This window comes from Ambystoma mexicanum, chromosome 2q, assembly GCF_040938575.1.
Source record: "Ambystoma mexicanum isolate Mex_15411 chromosome 2q, UKY_AmexF1_1, whole genome shotgun sequence".
Classification (NCBI taxonomy): domain Eukaryota; kingdom Metazoa; phylum Chordata; class Amphibia; order Caudata; family Ambystomatidae; genus Ambystoma; species Ambystoma mexicanum.
Window position 1 is genome coordinate 1445216490 of NC_090924.1, and position 17246 is coordinate 1445233735.

Consider the following 17246-nt stretch of genomic DNA (forward strand, 5'->3'; position numbering starts at 1 on the left):
ATCCCATATGCTGGGCTGCACCTTGCATTTTATGGCTATACAGGCATTCAATGCATTCACGGGCTATGGATGGAATTGCACCTTGCATTGTAGTCTGGGCTAAACATGTGAAGGCATGGACCCCATATGCAGGGCTGCACCTTGCATTCTATGACTATAGAGGCATACAATTCATTCAATGGCTATGGATGTCATTCCTAATGCATTGTAGTCTGGTCTAAACATGAGATGGCAGGGACCCAATATGCAGGGCTGCACCTTGCATTCTATGACTATACAGGCATACAGTGCATTCACTGGCTATGGATGGCATTCCTGATGCATTGTAGTCTGTGCTAAACATGTGAAGGCATGGACCCCATATGTAGGGCTGCACCTTGCATTCTATGACTATAGAGGCATACAATGAATTCAATGGCTATGGATGACATTCCTGGTGCATTGTAGTCTGGGCTACACATGTGATGGCAGTGACCCCATATGCAGGGCTGCACCTTCCATTCTATGACTATACAGGCATTCAATGCATTACATGTCTATGGATGGCATTCCTGATACACTGTAGTCTGTACTAAACATGTGATGGCAGGGGCCCCATATGCAGGACTGCACCTTGCATTCTATGACTATACAGGCAACAATGTATTCACTGGCTATGGATGGCATTCCTGATGCACTGTAGTCTGTGCTAAACATGTAATGGCAGAGACCCCATGTGAAGAGCTGCACCTTGCATTCTATGACTATACAATGCATTCACTGGCTATGGATGTCAATCCTGATGCATTGTAGTCTGGACTAAACATGCGATGGCAGGGACCCCATATGCAGGGCTGTACCTTGCATTCTATACAGGCATACAATGCATTCACTGGCTATGGATGTCATTCCTGATGCATTGTAGTCTGGGCTAAACATGTGATGGCAGGGACCCCATATGCAGGGCTGCACCTTGCATTCTATACAGGAATACAATGCATTCACTGGCTATGGATGTCATTCCTGATGCATTGCAGTCTGGGCTAAACATGTGATGGCAGGGACCCCATATGCAGATATGCACCTTGCATTCTATGACAATACAGGCATACAATGCGTTCACTGGCTATGGTTGGCATTCCTGATCCATTGTAGTCTGGGCTAAACATGTGGTGGCAGGGACCCCATATGCGGGGCTGCACCTTGCATTCTATGACCATACAATGCATTCACTGGCTATGGATGGCATTCCTGATGCATTGTAGTCTGGGCTAAACATGTGATAGCAGGGACCCCATAAGCAAGGCTGTACCTTGCATTCTATGACTATACAGGCATACAATGCATGCACTGGCTATGGATGGCATTCCTGATGCATTGTAGTCTGGGCTAAACACGTGATGGCAGGGAGCCCATATGCAGGCCTGCACCTTGCATTCTATGACTATACAGGCATGCAATGCAGTCACTGGCTATGGATGGCATTCCTGATGCACTGTATTCTGGGCTAAACATGTGATGGCAGGGACCCCATATGCGGGGCTGCAGCTTGCATTTTATGACTATACAGGCATGCAATGCATTCACAGGCTATGGATGGAATTCCTGATGCATTGTAGTCTGGGCTAAACATGTGATGGCATGGACCCCATATGCGGGTCTGGACCTTGCATTCTATGACTATACAGGCATACAAAGCATTAACCGGCTATGGATAGCATTCCTGATGCATTGTAGTCTGGGCTAAACATGTGATGTCAGGAACCCCATATGCAGGGCTGCACCTTGCATTCTATGACCATACAATGCATTCACTGGCTATGGATGGCATTCCTGATGCATTGTAGTCTGGGCTAAACATGTGATGGCAGGGACCCCATATGCAAGGCTGTACCTTGCATTCTATGACTATACAGGCATACAATGCATTCACTGGCTATGGATGGCATTCCTGATGCATTGTAGTCTGGGCTAAACATGTGATGGCAGGGATCCCATTTGCGGGGCTGCACCTTGCATTTTATGACTATACAGGCATTCAATGCATTCACGGGCTATGGATGGAATTCCTGATGCATTGTAGTCTGGGTTAAACATGTGATGGCATGGACCCCATATGCAGGGCTGCACCTTGCATTCTATGACGATAGAGGCATACAATTCATTCAATGGCTATGGATGGCATTCCTGGTGCATTGTAGTCTGGGCTACAGATGTGATGGCAGTGACCCCATATGCAGGACTGCACCTTGCATTCTATGACTATACAGGCATACAATGCATGCACTGGCTGTTGTTAGCATTCCTGATGCATTGTAGACTGGGCTAAATATCTGATCGCAGAGACCCCATAAGCAAGGCTGTACCTTGCATTCTATGACTATACAGGCATACAATGCATGCACTGGCTATGGATGGCATTCCTGATGCATTGTAGTCTGGGATAAACATGTGATGGCAGGGACCCCATATGCGGGGCTGCACCTTTTATTCTATGACTATACAGGCATACAATGCATTCACTGGCTATGGATGGCATTCCTGATGCACTGTAGTCTGTGCTAAAAATGTGAAGGCATGGACCCCATATGCAGGGCTGCACCTTGCATTCTATGACTATAGAGGCATACAATTCATTCAAACGCTATGGATGGCATTCCTTTTGCACTGTAGTCTGGGATGAACATGTGATGGCAGGGACCCCATATGCAGGGCTGCACCTTGCATTCTATGACTATACAGGCATACAATGCATTCACTGGCTATGAATGTCATTCCTGATGCATTGTAGTCCGGTCTAAACATATGATGGTAGGGACCCCATATGCGGGTCTGCACCCTGCATTCTATGACTATACAGGCATACAATGCATTAACCGGCTATCGATGGCATTCCTAATGCATTGTAGTCTGGGCTAAACATGTGATGTCAGGGACCCCATATGCAGGACTGCACCTTGCTTTCTATGACTATACAGGCAACAATGCATTCACTGGCTATGGATGGCATTCCTGATGCACTGTAGTCTGGGCTAAGCATGTGATGGCAGGGACCCTATATGCAGGGTTGCACCTTGCATTCTATGAATATACAGGAATACAATGCATTCACTGACTATGAATGTCATGCCTGATGCATTGTAGTCTCTGCTAAATATGTGATGGCAGAGACCCCATATGCGGGTCTGCATCTTGCATTCTATGACTATACAATGCATTCACTGGCTATGGATGTCATTTCTGATGCATTGTAGTCTGGGCTAAACATGTGATGGCAGGGACCCCATATGCAGGGCTGCACCTTGCATTCTATACAGGCATGCAATGCATTCAGCTATGGATGTCATTCCTGATGCATTGTAGTCTGGGCTAAACATGTGATGGCAGGGACCACATATGCAGAGCTGCACCTTGCATTCTATACAGGCATACAATGCATTCATTGGCTATAGATGGCATTCTTTATGCATTGTAGTCTGTGCTAAACATGTGATGACAGGGACCCCATATGCAGGGCTGCAGGCATACAATGCATTCACTGGCTATGGATGGCATTCCTGATGCATTTCAGTCTGTACTAAACATGCAGTGGCAGGGACCCCATATGCCCGACTGCACCTTGCATTCTATGACTATACAGGCAACAATGCATTCACTGGCTATGGATGGCATTCCTGATTCACTTTAGTTTGGGCTAAACATGTGATGGCAGGGACCCATATGTAAGGCTGTACCTTGCATTCTATGACTATACAGGCATACAATGCATTCACTGGCAATGTATGGCATTCCTGATGCATTGTAGTCTGGGCTAAACATGTGATGGCAGCGAACCCATATGCGTGGCTGCACCTTGCATTTTATGATGATAAAGGCATACAATGCATTCACTGGCTATGGCTGGCATTCCTGATGCATTGTAGACTGGGCTAAATATCTGATCGCAGGGACCCCATATGCAAGGCTGCACCTTGTATTCTGTGACTATACATGCATACAATGCAGTCACTGGCTATGGATGGCATTCATGATGCATTGTAGTCTGGGCTAAACATGTGATGGCAGGGATCCCATATGCGGGGCTGCACCTTGCATTTTATGACTATACAGGCATTCAATGCATTCAAGGGCTATGGATGGAATTCCTGATGCATTGTAGTCTGGGTTAAACATGTGATGGCATGGACCCCATATGCAGGGCTGCACCTTGCATTCTATGACAATAGAGGTATACAATTTATTCAATGGCTATGGATGGCATTCCTGGTGCATTGTAGTCCCGGCTACTCATGTGATGGCAGTGACCCCATATGCAGGACTGCACCTTGCATTCTTTGACCATACAGGCAACAATGCATTCACTGGCTATGGATGGCATTCCTGATGCACTGTATTCTGGGCTAAACATGTAATGGCAGGGACCCCATATGCAGGGCTGCACCTTGCATTCTATGACTCTACAGGCATACAATGCATTCACTGGCTATTAATGTCATTCCTGATGCATTGTAGTCTGAGCTAAACATGTGATGGCAGGGACCCAATATGCAGGGCTGCACCTCGCATTTTATGACTATAAAGGCATACAATGCATTCACGGGCTATGGATGGAATTCCTGATGCATTGTAGTCTGGGTTAAACATGTGATGGCAGTGACCCCATATGTAGGGCTGCACCTTCCATTCTATTACTATACAGGCATTCAATGCATTAAATGGCTATGGATGGCATTCCTGATGCACTGTAGTCTGTACTAAACATGTGATGTCAGGGACCCCATATGCCCGACTGCACCTTGCATTCTATGACTATACAGGCAACAATGCATTCACTGGCTATGGATGGCCTTCCTGATGCACTGTAGTCTGGGCTAAACATGTGATGGCATGGACCACATATGCAGGGCTGCACCTTGCATTCTATGACTCTACAGGCATACAATGCATTCACTGGCTATGGATGGCATTCCTGATGCATTGTAGTCTAGGCTAATCATGTGATGGCAGGGACCCCATATGCAGGGCTAAACCTTGCATTCTATACAGCCATACAATGCATTCACTGGCTATGGATGTCATTTCTGATGCATTGTAGTCTGGGCTAAACATGTGATGGCAGGGACCCCATATGCAGGGCTGCACCTTGCATTCTATACAGGCATGCAATGCATTCAGCTATGAATGTCATTCCTGATGCATTGTAGTCTGGGCTAAACATGTGATGGCAGGGACCCCATATGCAGGGCTGCAGGCATACAATGCATTCACTGGCTATGGATGGCATTCCTGATGCATTTTAGTCTGTACTAAACATGTGATAGCAGGGACCCCATATGCGGGGCTGCCCCTTGCATTCTATGACTATACAGGCATACAATGAATTCACTGGCTATGGATGGCATTCCTGATGCACTGTAGCCTGGGCTAAATATGTAGTGGCAGGGACCCCATATATGGGGCTGCACCTTGCATTCTATGACCATACAATGCATTCACTGGCTATGGATGGCATTCCTGATGCATTGTAGTCTGGGCTAAACATGTGATGTCAGGGACCCCATATGCCCGACTGCACCTTGCATTCTATGACAATACAGGCAACAATGCATTCACTGGCTATGGATGGCATTCCCGATGCACTTTAGTCTCTACTAAACATTTAATGGTAGGGAGCCCATATGCAGGCCTGCACCTTGCATTCTATGACTATACAGGCGTGCAATGCATTAACTGGCTATGGATGGCATTCCTGATGCATTGTAGACTGGGCTAAATATCTGATCGCAGAGACCCCATATGCAAGGCTGCACCTTGCATTCTGTGACTATACAGGAATACAATGCAGTCACTGGCTATGGATGGCATTCCTGATGCATTGTAGTCTGAGCTAAACATGTGATGGCAGGGATCCCATATGCTGGGCTGCACCTTGCATTTTATGGCTATACAGGCATTCAATGCATTCATGGGCTATGGATGGAATTCATGATGCATTGTAGTCTGGGTTAAACATGTGATGGCATGAACCCCATATGCAGGGCTGCACCTTGCATTCTATGACTATAGAGGCATACAATTCATTCAATGGCTATGGATGGCATTCCTGGTGCATTGTAGTCTGGGCTACAATGTGATGGCAGTGACCCCATATGCAGGACTGCACCTTGCATTCTATGACTATACAGGCATACAATGCATGCACTGGCTATGGATGGCATTCCTGATGCATTGTAGACCGGGCTAAGTATCTGATCGCAGAGACCCCATAGGCAAGGCTGTACCTTGCATTCTATGACTATACAGGCATACAATGCATGCACTGGCTATGGATGGCATTCCTGATGCATTGTAGTCTGGGCTAAACATGTGATGGCAGGGACCCCATATGCGGGGCTGCACCTTGCATTCTATGACCATACAATGCATTCACTGGCTATGGATGGCATTCCTGATGCATTGTAGTCTGGGCTAAACATGTGATGTCAGGGACCCCATATGCCCGACTGCACCTTGCATTCTATGACTATACAGGCAACAATGCATTCACCGGCTATGGATGGCATTCCTGATGCACTTTAGTTTGGGCTAAACATGTGATGGCAGGGACCCCATATGCAAGGCTGTACCTTGCATTCTATGACTATACAGGCATACAATGCATTCACTGGCAATGTATGGCATTCCTGATGCATTGTACATGCTAAACATGTGATGGCAGGGAACCCATATGCGGGGCTGCACCTTGCATTTTATGACTATACAGGCAACAATGCATTCACTGGCTATGAATGGCATTCCTGATGCACTTTAGTTTGGGCTAAACATGTGATGGCAGGGACCCCATATGCAAGGCTGTACCTTGCATTCTATGACTATACAGCCATACAATGCATTCACTGGCAATGTATGGCATTCCTGATGCATTGTACATGCTAAACATGTGATGGCAGGGAACCCATATGCGGGGCTGCACCTTGCATTTTATGATGATAAAGGCATACAATGCATTCACTGGCTATGGCTGGCATTCCTGATGCATTGTAGTCTGTACTAAACATTTGATGGTAGGGAGCCCATATGCAGGCCTGCACCTTGCATTCTATGACTATACAGGCATGCAATGCATTAACTGGCTATGGATGGCATTCCTGATGCATTGTAGACTGGGCTAAATATCTGATCGCAGGGACCCCATATGCAAGGCTGCACCTTGCATTCTGTGACTATACAGGCATACAATGCAGTCACTGGCTATGGATGGCATTCCTGATGCATTGTAGTCTGGGCTAAACATGTGATGGCAGGGATCCCATATGTGGGGCTGCACCTTGCATTGTATGACAATACAGGCATTCAATGCATTCACGGGCTATGGATGGAATTCCTGATGCATTGTAGTCTGGGTTAAACATGTGATGGCATGGTCCCCATATGCAGGGCTGCACCTTGCATTCTATGACTATAGAGGCATACAATTCATTCAATGGCTATGGATGGCATTCCTGGTGCATTGTAGTCTGGGCTACACGTGATGGCAGTGACCCCATATGCAGGACTGCACCTTGCATTCTATGACTATACAGGCAACAATGCATTTACTGGCTATGGATGGCATTCCTGATGCATTGTAGACTGGGCTAAATATCTGATCGCAGAGACCCCATATGCAAGGCTGCACCTTGCATTCTGTGACTATACAGGCATACAATGCAGTCACTGGCTATGGATGGCATTCCTGATGCATTGTAGTCTGAGCTAAACATGTGATGGCAGGGATCCCATATGCTGGGCTGCACCTTGCATTTTATGGCTATACAGGCATTCAATGCATTCACGGGCTATGGATGGAATTGCACCTTGCATTGTAGTCTGGGCTAAACATGTGATGGCATGGACCCCATATGCAGGGCTGCACCTTGCATTCTATGACTATAGAGGCATACAATTCATTCAATGGCTATGGATGTCATTCCTAATGCATTGTAGTCTGGTCTAAACATGAGATGGCAGGGACCCAATATGCAGGGCTGCACCTGGCATTCTATGACTATACAGGCATACAGTGCATTCACTGGCTATGGATGGCATTCCTGATGCATTGTAGTCTGTGCTAAACATGTAAAGGCATGGACCCCATATGTAGGGCTGCACCTTCCATTCTATGACTATACAGGCATTCAAAACATTCAATGGCTATGGATGGCATTCTTGGTGCATTGTAGTCTGGGCTACACATGTGATGGCAGGGACCCCATATGCAGGGCTGCACCTTCCATTCTATGACTATACAGGCATTCAATGCATTACATGTCTATGGATGGCATTCCTGATACACTGTAGTCTGTACTAAACATGTGATGGCAGGGGCCCCATATGCAGGACTGCACCTTGCATTCTATGACTATACAGGCAACAATGCATTCACTGGCTATGGATGGCATTCCTGATGCACTGTAGTCTGTGCTAAACATGTAATGGCAGAGACCCCATGTGAAGAGCTGCACCTTGCATTCTATGACTATACAATGCATTCACTGGCTATGGATGTCAATCCTGATGCATTGTAGTCTGGACTAAACATGCGATGGCAGGGACCCCATATGCAAGGCTGTACCTTGCATTCTATACAGGCATACAATGCATTCACTGGCTATGGATGTCATTCCTGATGCATTGTAGGCTGGGCTAAACATGTGATGGCAGGGACCCCATATGCAGGGCTGCACCTTGCATTCTATACAGGAATACAATGCATTCACTGGCTATGGATGTCATTCCTGATGCATTGCAGTCTGGGCTAAACATGTGATGGCAGGGACCCCATATGCAGATATGCACCTTGCATTCTATGACAATACAGGCATACAATGCGTTCACTGGCTATGGTTGGCATTCCTGATCCATTGTAGTCTGGGCTAAACATGTGGTGGCAGGGACCCCATATGCGGGGCTGCACCTTGCATTCTATGACCATACAATGCATTCACTGGCTATGGATGGCATTCCTGATGCATTGTAGTCTGGGCTAAACATGTGATAGCAGGGACCCCATAAGCAAGGCTGTACCTTGCATTCTATGACTATACAGGCATACAATGCATGCACTGGCTATGGATGGCATTCCTGATGCATTGTAGTCTGGGCTAAACACGTGATGGCAGGGAGCCCATATGCAGGCCTGCACCTTGCATTCTATGACTATACAGGCATGCAATGCAGTCACTGGCTATGGATGGCATTCCTGATGCACTGTATTCTGGGCTAAACATGTGGTGGCAGGGACCCCATATGCGGGGCTGCAGCTTGCATTTTATGACTATACAGGCATGCAATGCATTCACAGGCTATGGATGGAATTCCTGATTCATTGTAGTCTGGGCTAAACATGTGATGGCATGGACCCCATATGCGGGTCTGGACCTTGCATTCTATGACTATACAGGCATACAATGCATTAACTATGGATAGCATTCCTGATGCATTGTAGTCTGGGCTAAACATGTGATGTCAGGAACCCCATATGCAGGGCTGCACCTTGCATTCTATGACCATACAATGCATTCACTGGCTATGGATGGCATTCCTGATGCATTGTAGTCTGGGCTAAACATGTGATGGCAGGGACCCCATATGCAAGGCTGTACCTTGCATTCTATGACTATACAGGCATACAATGCATTCACTGGCTATGGATGGCATTCCTGATGCATTGTAGTCTGGGCTAAACATGTGATGGCAGGGATCCCATTTGCGGGGCTGCACCTTGCATTTTATGACTATACAGGCATTCAATGCATTCACGGGCTATGGATGGAATTCCTGGTGCATTGTAGTCTGGGCTACACATGTGATGGCAGTGACCCCATATGCAGGACTGCACCTTGCATTCTATGACTATACAGGCATACAATGCATGCACTGGCTATGGATGGCATTCCTGATGCATTGTAGACCGGGCTAAATATCTGATCGCAGAGACCCCATAGGCAAGGCTGTACCTTGCATTCTATGACTATACAGGCATACAATGCATGCACTGGCTATGGATGGCATTCCTGATGCATTGTAGTCTGGGCTAAACATGTGATGGCAGGGACCCCATATGCGGGGCTGCACCTTGCATTCTATGACCATACAATGCATTCACTGGCTATGGATGGCATTCCTGATGCATTGTAGTCTGGGCTAAACATGTGATGTCAGGGACCCCATATGCCCGACTGCACCTTGCATTCTATGACTATACAGTCAACAATGCATTCACTGGCTATGGATGGCATTCCTGATGCACTTTAGTTTGGGCTAAACATGTGATGGCAGGGACCCCATATGCAAGGCTGTACCATGCATTCTATGACTATACAGGCATACAATGCATTCACTGGCAATGTATGGCATTCCTGATGCATTGTACATGCTAAACATGTGATGGCAGGGAACCCATATGCTGGGCTGCACCTTGCATTTTATGACTATACAGGCAACAATGCATTCACTGGCTATGAATGGCATTCCTGATGCACTTTAGTTTGGGCTAAACATGTGATGGCAGGGACCCCATATGCAAGGCTGTACCTTGCATTCTATGACTATACAGGCATACAATGCATTCACTGGCAATGTATGGCATTCCTGATGCATTGTACATGCTAAACATGTGATGGCAGGGAACCCATATGCGGGGCTGCACCTTGCATTTTATGATGATAAAGGCATACAATGCATTCACTGGCTATGGCTGGCATTCCTGATGCATTGTAGTCTGTACTAAACATTTGATGGTAGGGAGCCCATATGCAGGCCTGCACCTTGCATTCTATGACTATACAGGCATGCAATGCATTAACTGGCTATGGATGGCATTCCTGATGCATTGTAGACTGGGCTAAATATCTGATCGCAGGGACCCCATATGCAAGGCTGCACCTTGCATTCTGTGACTATACAGGCATACAATGCAGTCACTGGATATGGAAGGCATTCCTGATGCATTGTAGTCTGGGCTAAACATGTGATGGCAGGGATCCCATATGTGGGGCTGCACCTTGCATTTTATGACAATACAGGCATTCAATGCATTCACGGGCTATGGATGGAATTCCTGATGCATTGTAGTCTGGGTTAAACATGTGATGGCATGGTCCCCATATGCAGGGCTGCACCTTGCATTCTATGACTATAGAGGCATACAATTCATTCAATGGCTATGGATGGCATTCCTGGTGCATTGTAGTCTGGGCTACACATGTGATGGCAGTGACCCCATATGCAGGGCTGCACCTTCCATTCTATGACTATACAGGCATTCAATGCATTACATGTCTATGGATGGCATTCCTGATACACTGTAGTCTGTACTAAACATGTGATGGCAGGGGCCCCATATGCAGGACTGCACCTTGCATTCTATGACTATACAGGCAACAATGTATTCACTGGCTATGGATGTCATTCCTGATGCATTTTAATCTGGGCTAAACATGTGATGGCAGGGACCCCATATGCAGGGCTGCACCTTGCATTCCATACAGGAATACAATGCATTCACTGGCTATGGATGTCATTCCTGATGCATTGCAGTCTGGGCTAAACATGTGATGGCAGGGACCCCATATGCAGATATGCACCTTGCATTCTATGACAATACAGGCATACAATGCGTTCACTGGCTATGGTTGGCATTCCTGATCCATTGTAGTCTGGGCTAAACATGTGGTGGCAGGGACCCCATATGCGGGGCTGCACCTTGCATTCTATGACCATACAATGCATTCACTGGCTATGGATGGCATTCCTGATGCATTGTAGTCTGGGCTAAACATGTGATAGCAGGGACCCCATAAGCAAGGCTGTACCTTGCATTCTATGACTATACAGGCATACAATGAATGCACTGGCTATGGATGGCATTCCTGATGCATTGTAGTCTGGGCTAAACACGTGATGGCAGGGAGCCCATATGCAGGCCTGCACCTTGCATTCTATGACTATACAGGCATGCAATGCAGTCACTGGCTATGGATGGCATTCCTGATGCACTGTATTCTGGGCTAAACATGTGATGGCAGGGACCCCATATGCGGGGCTGCAGCTTGCATTTTATGACTATACAGGCATGCAATGCATTCACAGGCTATGGATGGAATTCCTGATGCATTGTAGTCTGGGCTAAACATGTGATGGCATGGACCCCATATGCGGGTCTGGACCTTGCATTCTATGACTATACAGGCATACAATGCATTAACTGGCTATGGATAGCATTCCTGATGCATTGTAGTCTGGGCTAAACATGTGATGTCAGGAACCCCATATGCAGGGCTGCACCTTGCATTCTATGACCATACAATGCATTCACTGGCTATGGATGGCATTCCTGATGCATTGTAGTCTGGGCTAAACATGTGATGGCAGGGACCCCATATGCAAGGCTGTACCTTGCATTCTATGACTATACAGGCATACAATGCATTCACTGGCTATGGATGGCATTCCTGATGCATTGTAGTCTGGGCTAAACATGTGATGGCAGGGATCCCATTTGCGGGGCTGCACCTTGCATTTTATGACTATACAGGCATTCAATGCATTCACGGGCTATGGATGGAATTCCTGGTGCATTGTAGTCTGGGCTACACATGTGATGGCAGTGACCCCATATGCAGGACTGCACCTTGCATTCTATGACTATACAGGCATACAATGCATGCACTGGCTATGGATGGCATTCCTGATGCATTGTAGACCGGGCTAAATATCTGATCGCAGAGACCCCATAGGCAAGGCTGTACCTTGCATTCTATGACTATACAGGCATACAATGCATGCACTGGCTATGGATGGCATTCCTGATGCATTGTAGTCTGGGCTAAACATGTGATGGCAGGGACCCCATATGCGGGGCTGCACCTTGCATTCTATGACCATACAATGCATTCACTGGCTATGGATGGCATTCCTGATGCATTGTAGTCTGGGCTAAACATGTGATGTCAGGGACCCCATATGCCCGACTGCACCTTGCATTCTATGACTATACAGGCAACAATGCATTCACTGGCTATGGATGGCATTCCTGATGCACTTTAGTTTGGGCTAAACATGTGATGGCAGGGACCCCCATATGCAAGGCTGTACCATGCATTCTATGACTACACAGGCATACAATGCATTCACTGGCAATGTATGGCATTCCTGATGCATTGTACATGCTAAACATGTGATGGCAGGGAACCCATATGCTGGGCTGCACCTTGCATTTTATGACTATACAGGCAACAATGCATTCACTGGCTATGAATGGCATTCCTGATGCACTTTAGTTTGGGCTAAACATGTGATGGCAGGGACCCCATATGCAAGGCTGTACCTTGCATTCTATGACTATACAGGCATGCAATGCATTCACTGGCAATGTATGGCATTCCTGATGCATTGTACATGCTAAACATGTGATGGCAGGGAACCCATATGCGGGGCTGCACCTTGCATTTTATGATGATAAAGGCATACAATGCATTCACTGGCTATGGCTGGCATTCCTGATGCATTGTAGTCTGTACTAAACATTTGATGGTAGGGAGCCCATATGCAGGCCTGCACCTTGCATTCTATGACTATACAGGCATGCAATGCATTAACTGGCTATGGATGGCAGTCCTGATGCATTGTAGACTGGGCTAAATATCTGATCGCAGGGACCCCATATGCAAGGCTGCACCTTGCATTCTGTGACTATACAGGCATACAATGCAGTCACTGGCTATGGAAGGCATTCCTGATGCATTGTAGTCTGGGCTAAACATGTGATGGCAGGGATCCCATATGTGGGGCTGCACCTTGCATTTTATGACAATACAGGCATTCAATGCATTCACGGGCTATGGATGGAATTCCTGATGCATTGTAGTCTGGGTTAAACATGTGATGGCATGGTCCCCATATGCAGGGCTGCACCTTGCATTCTATGACTATAGAGGCATACAATTCATTCAATGGCTATGGATGGCATTCCTGGTGCATTGTAGTCTGGGCTACACATGTGATGGCAGTGACCCCATATGCAGGACTGCAGCTTGCATTCCATGACTATACAGGCAACAATGCATTCACTGGCTATGGATGGCATTCCTGATGCATTGTAGACTGGGCTAAATATCTGATCGCAGAGACCCCATATGCAAGGCTGCACCTTGCATTCTGTGACTATACAGGCATACAATGCAGTCACTGGCTATGGATGGCATTCCTGATGCATTGTAGTCTGAGCTAAACATGTGATGGCAGGGATCCCATATGCTGGGCTGCACCTTGCATTTTATGGCTATACAGGCATTCAATGCATTCACGGGCTATGGATGGAATTGCACCTTGCATTGTAGTCTGGGCTAAACATGTGAAGGCATGGACCCCATATGCAGGGCTGCACCTTGCATTCTATGACTATAGAGGCATACAATTCATTCAATGGCTATGGATGTCATTCCTAATGCATTGTAGTCTGGTCTAAACATGAGATGGCAGGGACCCAATATGCAGGGCTGCACCTTGCATTCTATGACTATACAGGCATACAGTGCATTCACTGGCTATGGATGGCATTCCTGATGCATTGTAGTCTGTGCTAAACATGTGAAGGCATGGACCCCATATGTAGGGCTGCACCTTGCATTCTATGACTATAGAGGCATACAATGAATTCAATGGCTATGGATGACATTCCTGGTGCATTGTAGTCTGGGCTACACATGTGATGGCAGTGACCCCATATGCAGGGCTGCACCTTCCATTCTATGACTATACAGGCATTAAATGCATTACATGTCTATGGATGGCATTCCTGATACACTGTAGTCTGTACTAAACATGTGATGGCAGGGGCCCCATATGCAGGACTGCACCTTGCATTCTATGACTATACAGGCAACAATGTATTCACTGGCTATGGATGGCATTCCTGATGCACTGTAGTCTGTGCTAAACATGTAATGGCAGAGACCCCATGTGAAGAGCTGCACCTTGCATTCTATGACTATACAATGCATTCACTGGCTATGGATGTCAATCCTGATGCATTGTAGTCTGGACTAAACATGCGATGGCAGGGACCCCATATGCAGGGCTGTACCTTGCATTCTATACAGGCATACAATGCATTCACTGGCTATGGATGTCATTCCTGATGCATTGTAGTCTGGGCTAAACATGTGATGGCAGGGACCCCATATGCAGGGCTGCACCTTGCATTCTATACAGGAATACAATGCATTCACTGGCTATGGATGTCATTCCTGATGCATTGCAGTCTGGGCTAAACATGTGATGGCAGGGACCCCATATGCAGATATGCACCTTGCATTCTATGACAATACAGGCATACAATGCGTTCACTGGCTATGGTTGGCATTCCTGATCCATTGTAGTCTGGGCTAAACATGTGGTGGCAGGGACCCCATATGCGGGGCTGCACCTTGCATTCTATGACCATACAATGCATTCACTGGCTATGGATGGCATTCCTGATGCATTGTAGTCTGGGCTAAACATGTGATAGCAGGGACCCCATAAGCAAGGCTGTACCTTGCATTCTATGACTATACAGGCATACAATGCATGCACTGGCTATGGATGGCATTCCTGATGCATTGTAGTCTGGGCTAAACACGTGATGGCAGGGAGCCCATATGCAGGCCTGCACCTTGCATTCTATGACTATACAGGCATGCAATGCAGTCACTGGCTATGGATGGCATTCCTGATGCACTGTATTCTGGGCTAAACTTGTGATGGCAGGGACCCCATATGCGGGGCTGCAGCTTGCATTTTATGACTATACAGGCATGCAATGCATTCACAGGCTATGGATGGAATTCCTGATGCATTGTAGTCTGGGCTAAACATGTGATGGCATGGACCCCATATGCGGGTCTGGACCTTGCATTCTATGACTATACAGGCATACAAAGCATTAACCGGCTATGGATAGCATTCCTGATGCATTGTAGTCTGGGCTAAACATGTGATGTCAGGAACCCCATATGCAGGGCTGCACCTTGCATTCTATGACCATACAATGCATTCACTGGCTATGGATGGCATTCCTGATGCATTGTAGTCTGGGCTAAACATGTGATGGCAGGGATCCCATTTGCGGGGCTGCACCTTGCATTTTATGACTATACAGGCATTCAATGCATTCACGGGCTATGGATGGAATTCCTGATGCATTGTAGTCTGGGTTAAACATGTGATGGCATGGACCCCATATGCAGGGCTGCACCTTGCATTCTATGATGATAGAGGCATACAATTCATTCAATGGCTATGGATGGCATTCCTGGTGCATTGTAGTCTGGACTACAAATGTGATGGCAGTGACCCCATATGCAGGACTGCACCTTGCATTCTATGACTATACAGGCATACAATGCATGCACTGGCTGTTGTTAGCATTCCTGATGCATTGTAGACTGGGCTAAATATCTGATCGCAGAGACCCCATAAGCAAGGCTGTACCTTGCATTCTATGACTATACAGGCATACAATGCATGCACTGGCTATGGATGGCATTCCTGATGCATTGTAGTCTGGGATAAACATGTGATGGCAGGGACCCCATATGCGGGGCTGCACCTTTTATTCTATGACTATACAGGCATACAATGCATTCACTGGCTATGGATGGCATTCCTGATGCACTGTAGTCTGTGCTAAAAATGTGAAGGCATGGACCCCATATGCAGGGCTGCACCTTGCATTCTATGACTATAGAGGCATACAATTCATTCAAACGCTATGGATGGCATTCCTTTTGCACTGTAGTCTGGGATGAACATGTGATGGCAGGGACCCCATATGCAGGGCTGCACCTTGCATTCTATGACTATACAGGCATACAATGCATTCACTGGCTATGAATGTCATTCCTGATGCATTGTAGTCCGGTCTAAACATATGATGGTAGGGACCCCATATGCGGGTCTGCACCCTGCATTCTATGACTATACAGGCATACAATGCATTAACCGGCTATCGATGGCATTCCTAATGCATTGTAGTCTGGGCTAAACATGTGATGTCAGGGACCCCATATGCAGGACTGCACCTTGCTTTCTATGACTATACAGGCAACAATGCATTCACTGGCTATGGATGGCATTCCTGATGCACTGTAGTCTGGGCTAAGCATGTGATGGCAGGGACCCCATATGCAGGGTTGCACCTTGCATTCTATGAATATACAGGAATACAATGCATTCACTGACTA